The sequence below is a fragment of the Canis lupus genome, chromosome 2 (assembly GCF_003254725.2).
Source record: "Canis lupus dingo isolate Sandy chromosome 2, ASM325472v2, whole genome shotgun sequence".
In the NCBI taxonomy this organism is placed as follows: domain Eukaryota; kingdom Metazoa; phylum Chordata; class Mammalia; order Carnivora; family Canidae; genus Canis; species Canis lupus.
Genome location: NC_064244.1, coordinates 81,485,778 through 81,495,141, shown reverse-complemented (window position 1 = coordinate 81,495,141; position 9,364 = coordinate 81,485,778). Strand labels below are relative to the sequence as shown.

Genomic DNA, 9,364 nt, shown 5'->3' with positions numbered 1-9,364 from the left:
TGCAAATGGAACCGGAAGCCTGTGTTGCTGTTGTGACTATTGATTGTTATGTTAATATAAAAACACCATTGGGTGCTCTACCACCACCATCACCACCACCACCACATTAGGGTTCTGGAAGGAAGTAGATGGGACCATGGAAGAGTTTAACTTGGGGTCCATTTACAAAGGTGAGGGCAGCTTAGAAGGAGACCGGTGAGAGCTGGGGATGCACTCTGGGCCTGGCAGAGTCCCTTGCCACCTCTAGGGCTAAGTAAGGTGGAGGGTGGGTGGGTGCTGGAACCCAGAGAGGGAGCTGTGGGCCCTGGAGGAGGACTTCAGCTGCCGCCCAGCTGTTGCAGAAGGCAGCCAGGGGACTGACGTAGCCCAGCTCCTTCCCTCCCACCTTCAATCACCTGCCAGTGCCCTCCCCGCCACCCCCCAACAATGACCAAAGCCAACAAGAAGCTAGATGGCAAGGGCATCCTCGATCCAGAGACCCCAGCCTTCCAGAGACGGATGGAGAGTGGATGGAAGGGGCAACAGGAATTTTTCCTCTACAGGAGGAGTAGATAAGATATTGAACCACCTGAATAGCAGGGGCGCACACAGAGCCGGGCACCCACCAGCACAGCGACAGCCATACTGTGCCTTTCTAAGTCTGCCTTCCTCCGGGGGGGGGGGCACGCAGCATGCACACAGCGTCCCCGCCCTGGCCACCCCTGTAGGAACTCTAGCGGCATCAGCTGTGGCTCAGAGCAGAGACGCGTCCTCACCAGCCACAGACTGTGACCCGGTCGCCCAGACACACGGGCTCAGAAGAAGGACGGCCAAACGTCCTCCACCCAAGGCCAGCGTCCGACACCTTCTCAAACTTGTGAAAGTTCCAGAGCTTCGGAGAAGCCCTCCCATCAGACTCACCCCCCTAACACGTGATAATTCTCCAAACTATTTTGACAGATGAAATTGCAGATAATTAGCCTGACTCTGCCAACTTGAAATTGCTGGGGATGATTTCTGTGGCTGTACTCGATTTTCTGGAAGATAATCTAAAATGGAGAAACAGGCCAGTGTTATCCTCACCTCACCCCTTTGACACATCGTTGTAAGCGTAGAAGAAAACTGTAGGTTGGTCATAAGCATCTATGATAAATGCAGGGGCTTAAAGCCACACCGCCTGGATCTGTTGACATAGCAGCAAGATTGAAAAAGTGCTTTTACCTAAATGCCTTTTTACTAACGTCAGCCATCCTTTTGAGACAGATTCCATCTTCTCTACTCTATGAGTCTTTCCATCTCTATCCCGACATGCTTCTCTGCCGGTGACTTCAGTGGCATTGGATCTTGAAGGTTCACCGCTGCCCTCTTCTAGAGCCTAGAGTCAGCGTACCTTTGCCAGATGTTAGGGGATCGATTTCAGTAATGGCCCCATGTCTCTTCCTCTGTATCCACACCCTAATCATGTCACTTTATGGAGCTCCCATAAAGGCAGACTACACTTTCCCTCGCCATGCGTCTTAGCTCAGGTGGCCACAACCAAATACCGTAGATGGGGCAGGGTGGTGGACTGGTTTGAGCGACAGAAATTTATTTCTTATTTTTCTGGAGGCTGGAACTCTGAGGTCAGGATGCCAGTGTGGTTGAGTTCTGATGAGAACTCTCTTCCTGATTTACAGATGCTGCCTTCTCACTGTGCCCTCACATGGTGGAGAGAGTTCTAGTCCTCTTCCTTTTCTTATAAAGACACTGATCCCCTCGTGGGGCCCCACACTTACACCCTCATCTGAATCTAATTGCCTCCCAGAAAAGGCCACTCATCCAAATATAATCATGTTGGGGTTTAAAACCACAACATGTGAATTTGGAAGGGACGCAAACATTTACTCCATAATATCATGTGACTCACTTTGACCAATAGAATAAAACAGAAATAATAGTGCGTCAGTTCTGAGACTAGGCTTCAGAGGCCCTTGCGTGATTCCTCTTGGCCTCTTGCAAGGGTATAAGAGACAAGGGGAGATAAGCTGCCCCAGCTAAGGTGGTCCGGCCATTTCCAGCCTAGAACTAAGCTCCCAGGGGACCCATAGCTACATGAATGAGTCTAGCCAAATCATGGAGGCCAGATTACATTGGCGGATCCCTAGCCAACCTACAAATGCATGACTTATAGTAATCAATGATTATGTTTTATGCTGCTGAGTTTTGGGGTGGTTTGTTATGCAGCAATAGCTAGCTGATACACCTTGGTTACTGGATAATTGCTATTATTTATCCTCTTCCTAGAAAGGAAGTCAACTGTGGTGTTTAAAAGCACAGAGTAGATTGAGACTTCTCAAATTTTAATCCTGCCTCTGCCCCTTACTATTTGTGCGACCTTAGGCAAGATGTTCCCATTGCCTCATGTGTAAAATGGATACAGTAACAGGATTGCATAAGGCAATTTGAGTATTAAATGAGTCAATGCATATAAAGTACTTCAAACAGTGCGTGATGCAGAGCAAGCAGCAGGGAAGTGTTTGCTATTATCCCTTTTAAAGGGCTTGGGACTTGGGCAGGGCAGGCCGGAGGGGAAGCCAGTTGATCCCCAGGTAACATTTGTTCCACTATGATATAAAGGTCTTTGATCTCACATCTTAGCATGAGACAAGCTCGCTTTTCCCAAAATAGGAAATGTAATCAAGACTGCTTTCGAATTCTCTGAGATGACTCTTGCTTATCTTCTCTGAGAAATAAAATGCATTAGCGTTTTGATGGCATTATTCCCTCTCTCTGTGTAGAAGCGATGGCAGAGAAGGGAGGCATCAATGAGGTGACTCCAGTGTGGAAAACCACGGTGAAAGGTACAGACCCCTTTGTGTTTCCTCCCTGTCCTCCCCACGTTGAGGCACTCGCCATTCTTATGCTGTGCAGCCAGATTATTTAGGTCTCCCCAGGTCTCGGGGCTGCCACCACCACCACCGTGGATGCCTCCAACCTCCCCGTGTCCCTCCTCACTCAGGGCATTTTGCCCCTGGACAAAGATTTTTGCATAACAGCTAGCTTGTTAAAAAAATCAGCCCTCTCAAGTAACCTATTTGCTGCTTACCATGTGTTTCTTTTTTTTTTTTAATTTTTATTTATTTATGATAGTCACACAGAGAGAGAGAGAGAGAGAGAGAGGCAGAGACACAGGCAGAGGGAGAAGCAGGCTCCATGCACCGGGAGCCCGACGTGGGATTCGATCCCGGGTTTCCAGGATTGCTCCCTGGGCCAAAGGCAGGCGGCAAACCGCTGCGCCACCCAGGGATCCCCATGTGTTTCTTAAATAATATTTTATCATGGAAAGTTGGATTGAATGGTGGGTAACCCAAACATTTTGGTGGTCAATGGCAAGCTAACTGAAGGACAAACAGGCACTCAGGACTCTCTCAACAACACACAGGGAGCAACCCATGAAGACCAATCCTGAGCCTCGAGGTGGGCTTATGAGTCACCAGCGGGAGGGCCTGAGATCACTTGATCATGGCAAGGCCCTCTGTCCTGGGGAATAGCTGGAGACATCCAAGTGCCTCGTTGTACACGTTCCCTTAAATCAATACTAACTCTCCTCCCTCCACTGTCTGCTCTACAGTTATGAACCCTACCTGTCCTTCAAGGCTGCCCTGTTCCATGTCTCTCAGGAAGGCTTCCCTGAGGCTCTGGCTGTCCTTACCCTCCCTCCTCTGGCTTCCCCATAGCCCTTTACAAAGGAATCTCTCCAATCCTCCACTGGGCAGTGAGCTCCTTGAAGATAGTAGCCATGTATGGGGCATCTCCTCCCTTCCCACATGACTCAGCCAATTGTGTATAAAGTTCTTAGAAAATAGTTGTTGGATTTTTTTTTAAGTGAGTGGCCTCACAGTTATTTCATCTATTTTGGAGGTGAAACCTGCACTTCTTCCCAGATATGTGAATCTCCAAACCCAGGCCTCCTTTTGTAAGCTCTGATAGCTTCTAGCTGTACTGAACCACTTCTGCTGTCTTCCTTGGGGTACCTGGGACAAGGACAAGGTGCTTAAGGAGATCCTTTCACTCACATGTCTTCCTTTTTCATCAGCTCAGGCAGTTTTTGTCCTAATAGGATCACAAAGCAAGAAATATCAGCATCTTTCAGAGCAGTGCGGAAATAACTTGGCCTTGAGAAGTCCCATTGTCAGTGAATTTAAAGCTAGTCAAGCCAGACACTCTGAGTTGGACTCTTTACATTTTAGACTCTCATAAATCATAAAGTCATAATGCCAGACAGACATTTAGAAATCTTGTCCAATCCACCCATTAAAATATGCACTCCTTGGGAGGTGCTTTCTCTCCCAGTCCACACATTGTACAGATGCACATGGCCCAAGGACATAAAACTGGTAGTTGAGCTGGGCTGGAACTCTCTGGCTTCTTAACCAGCATCTGCTCACTACCCCATGCTGAGCGGGGATGGCGGGGGAAGGAATGGATTATTGTCTCCAAGATACACCATTGACTGTAATAGGCACTGTGATTACTAGTACAGAGTAATAAACCTCTGTGATAAGGATATAATGCAGAGACTTTCCTTGGCCCATTAATCCCCAGTAAATGTTGTTGCCTAGCTGCGGTCTTCCAGGCCCAGCCCCTGCTGCCCTGCCTATCACTTTGGAGCCTAAGGAACAGCATTTCATACATAACAGCAAGGCCCTATCAGATATGGCTGTATCACAAGAATTAGCACCAGAAACTGATTAAGAATTACAAAATTTGTTTTCATAATATTCCTATCTGCCTTGTGTGTATCTGTATTTGGAATATAATGAGCAAGAGCAATAATGTTAAATAGACATTCATTTGACATGGATAATGGGACTCTAAGAGAAAGGCCTTGTGCTTAGCACTTTGAGGACAGTGGGGTCACATCCCAAAAAAATGAAACATAAATGCTGCAAGCATGGTACAAACAAATTGGTCTGCCAGGGAGAGAGTGAGTGTGAGGGATTTCCAAAGAGGGTAGAGGATGGGGGAAGGCAGGAAAAGATTCAAATAAGGCTTCACAGATGTGGTAATATTTGAGCAAGACCTGGAAACTTCAGAATTTTTCAAGTGAGGAAAGGAGGAAGGATTCCAGGTCGAGAGAATAACTTGAGCCCAGAATATGTTAAAAGTGAGTTTTACCAGAGCTTGAAAATGCAGTTAATCTCTTCTCTACGTAATTTCTCAGAAGAAGCACAAAAGGGGGAGTAAGACCAATTTTATGAAGCTTCCAGTACAAGAATATATCGTTGTAGGTCAGTCTCATTCACAGAACACAGATAGAAAAATCCTAAATAAGGTATCAGGAAATTGAATCCAGAAGATAATTAAAATAAATACGTTATGACTAATGAAACTTACCGTAGGAATTCAAGGATGGCATGAAGTTTTAAAATCTATCAGTGTAACTCAAAACATTAATCAACTAAAGGAAATGGTAACAAGATTATCCAGTAGATACGGAATAAATGATCAATACACTTCATGATTAAAAAAAAATAGAAACCTCTTACCAAACTGAAAATAGATAAAATTGTCCTTAACATAATAAAATAACTGCTAAAACCTGAAAGCAAGCAGCATATTGATCATGAATTCTAGAAGCATTTATGTGAAAGTTGGGAACAAGGCAAAAGCACCTGCTTTCCCACATGTTACGCAATACCATATTTAAATTCTTTGCCAATACAATAGAATAATAAAAAAAGAAAAAAATTAGACACAAGAATTGGAAAAGATAATTTCATTATCCTCAGAAGTTATGACTATCTATGCAGAAATACTATAAGAATCTCTACATATAAATTTTTTGAAGAGAGAATCCCTAAAGGCTGTTGGATACAAGATCTACAGTTTAAAAAAAATCAATAGCTTTCCTACAAACCATAAGATGTATTAGAAAATATAATTGGAAAAATAGCCTGTTCACAATAGCAACAGATCTATGAGAGAAAGTAATAATTGCTATCACTTCCTGAGTTCCTACCTGTGTTCTAAGCATTTACATCTCCTACCTTATTTGATTCTCATAGCAAGTGTATAACCTAACTTACAACTAAATCTAACAGAAGCCTTATAAAAACTTTATAGACAAAAGTATATGATGTTATTGTAGGGCATAAAGGACTCAATAAATGAAAATATGTATGTATCATATTGTTTGATGAGAAGACTCAACATATATATGTTACAGATATCAAACTCTCTCCCTAATTAATTAAAAAACTCAAAACAGTTCGGTCAAAATCCTAACAGGAATTTTTTTATTGGGGTGATGACAGAGGAATGAAACCAGACGAACTGATTCTAAAATTCACACAAAATGGTAGACTTCTAAGAGTAACCAAAACATTTCTGAAAAAGAACAAGAAAGAAAGAACTGCTCTACCATTTACAAGGACTGATGTTATCCTAATGGAAACAATGTGATGGTGATATAGACCACCAGATTGATGGAAGAGAATAAAGATCTCAGATGTGGACACAAACATATATGGAAACTTAATACATGATAGAGTTGGCATTGCAAACTAACAGGACAAATATAAACCATTAAACATATTTCAAAGTGATGCTGAGCCAATGAACTTTCCACGTAAGAAAAAGAAATGAAATTATATCACTACCTCACACCATACACAAAAATAAAACTCAGACTGCAGACCTAGATGCAGAAAGAAAACTTGCAACGTATTAGAAGAAAACAAAACAGAGTATCTTTAAGTCCTCAGACTAGGAAAGGAGTTCTTAGTAAATACCCTGCACTTCCCCCTTACAAAAAAAAATGAGTAGAACGAAACACTAATACATTTCTTTCATTGCACTTTGTGGAAAAAGTTAGAAGACAAACTACAGACTGGCAGTAGACATTTGCAATATATAACTGAGATAGTATCTGGGGTGCATAAAGAATCTTCAACACATCAATAAGAGAAGGACAACCAACCAACAACAGAAGAAACAGAACAGAGAATTGTGAGTTGGTCACACCAATACATGTGGGAGGAGAGAATGAAGCACACTAGTAGCCTGGGGATGACAACCAGCAACCAAACTTACTGTTTCAGAGCCACCCACTGAGGAAAGCCTACAATCTGAGAGTATCAAACATTGGTAAGGGGATGGGGAAGTGGGCCTAGCATGCACTGTTGCTGGAAGCATAACGCCGAAACAACCCCCATGACGAGCAATTTGGTATCATCTCATTAATATCAAGCTAAAATCAAGAAGTGTGCACACCAGGTGCCAACGATCCAGTGCAGCCATACACCTGAGCATTCTCCCCAGTGCGCCTAAGGAGACCCCTGTCAAGATATTCACTGCAGCACCATTTACTCTGGGAAAGAAAGGAAAAACTAGAGACAATTCAAATGCCTACAAAGAGAAGAACAATGGGCTCTCCTCCTAAGATGATAACTTAACACGTTCGAAGGAATAAGATACTGACAATTCTCAGAAACTGTAATAGTGACCAGTAATAACAAAAAAAAATATGGAATAAACACATGTACACAAAAGAAAACATACTATCACTGATATATATATGTATATATACACACACACATTTGTTTGCAATAGATAAATATATATATTGCAAATACTTATATATTTGCAAAAGGATAAGGAAAGTTCACTTGAAGGACATTCAATAAATTTCTTTGGAATATTAAGTTTCGTTGAGCTCTTGGTTGCCTGACATTTTGTCACATTATTTCAAAGACGGGTGTGGAAGAAAGCACAAATGCTCCAGCTTCCCTGCTGGGAGAACCTCTCTTATTATGTGCTTTTGTGCATTCTTTACATCTAGTCCATTGCATTAAGGTAGCTAAGAAACATTTTCATCTTTGTGTGTGGTGGGTTGGGGCAGATGGCGGTGTGTGTGAATAGAACCACCTCTTTCCGAGACCTCCTGAATTACATGTATGAGATGCTTTCAAACTTGGGACTTTGCATACCGCTGCTGAGAACAGATCCAGGCTGTGTGTTGTCATAACAACAAACACAATGATTTGAAATGCAGATTCTTTCTTTTACTCTGAAGGAAACCAGTGAGGAATATAGAATACTTTGTATTGGACAGGAGCCTGTTGGAGTCCGAATGTGACATTAGAAATTGGTTGTATGCCCAGCAGAGAAGAAAGTGTATGATTCATGAAGCATCTAAACTAAGAATCGTACAGGTTTTCAGAAAGCCTGTCCATTCACATTATAAAGTTTTGACACATAAAATTATTTTTGGATCTTGGGAGTCCTGTAAGAGTAGTTTTAGGTAGTGTTGGAGAGGCGCGGTGGGTTGTAGTGGATAAGCGTTCTGGCTCTGGAATCCAACAGGCCCGTTCACCACTTCCTAACTGGATGGCATTTGAGTGTGTTACTTACTATGTTAGTCAGGCTGCTCCAGAGAAACAGAACCAGTAAGATATAGGTATATACACAAAGAAAGAGATTATTATAAGGATTTGGCTCAGGCCATATGTGGACAGAAAGTCCCAAGACCTACAGAGTGAGTCAGCAAGCTGGAGACCCAGAGAGATCCAGTGTTTCAGTCTGAAGGCAGTTAGGCAGGAGGAATTCTTTCTTACTCAGGGGGATGAGCAACCTTTTTTTTTGTTCTCTTCAAGCCTTCAGCTGATTAGATGAGGCCCACCCTCACTAAGGAGAGCAATCTGCTTTATTCAGTCTACTGATTTAAATACTAGTCTCATTCAAAAACATCCTCCCAGGAACACACAGAATAATGTTTGACCAAATATCTGGGCATTCTGTGGCCTAGTCAAGTTGACATAGAAAATTATCCATCACACCTTTTCTGAGTCTTGGTTTCCTTATCTGTAAAAGGTAGCTAATATCAGTAAATAGCTCATGGAGTTGGCGTGGGGACAATAGATGAAGAGCAATCAGAGGAGTGGGGACTTCGTTAAATCATCAGTAAATCTTCACCAAATGCATTAATACATTGAACACATAGTGGAATCCTGTCTGAATTTTGTGTTTCTGAGTCTGTTCTTTTTTTTTTCTTCACATATTTTTAGGAGTCATGTATGAGTAGCCAAACCAGAGATTCCTTTTGTGATTCCTAATAATGGTAGCTTTAGAGACTCATTTTGGTCACCCAGGATTGTGCTAGCAACATTCACCCATGCCACTGCATATGGCTCTGGGTATTCAGATACCACTGATGAGCATCTATCCTGTTGATGGACATGTCCATCTCTCCTAGTCTTTCCCTTTGAACAGTGCTCCATAGCAGTCGGGGCCCACCTCTAATGTTTTCTCTAGGATATATCCCTAAGAGAAGGATTTATGGACATAGGGTATGCAAGTATTCAGTTTTAGAAGATCACGCTAAATTTTCCCCCAAAGTGGTCAG

General features: G+C 42.8%; 1 protein-coding gene and 1 long non-coding RNA gene across 4 annotated transcripts in view; both read left to right on the top strand.

Annotated features, from left to right (window-relative positions):
* The window catches only part of KAZN (kazrin, periplakin interacting protein), a 1,011,580-nt gene that overhangs the window by 417,808 nt on the left and 584,408 nt on the right, over positions 1–9,364 (top strand). The gene's annotated exons all lie outside the window — the stretch shown is intronic.
* On the top strand, positions 51–1,199 carry LOC125754601 (uncharacterized). The gene is made up of 2 exons (XR_007409249.1): positions 51–170; positions 940–1,199. It is a non-coding gene; the product is annotated as an uncharacterized LOC125754601 (long non-coding RNA).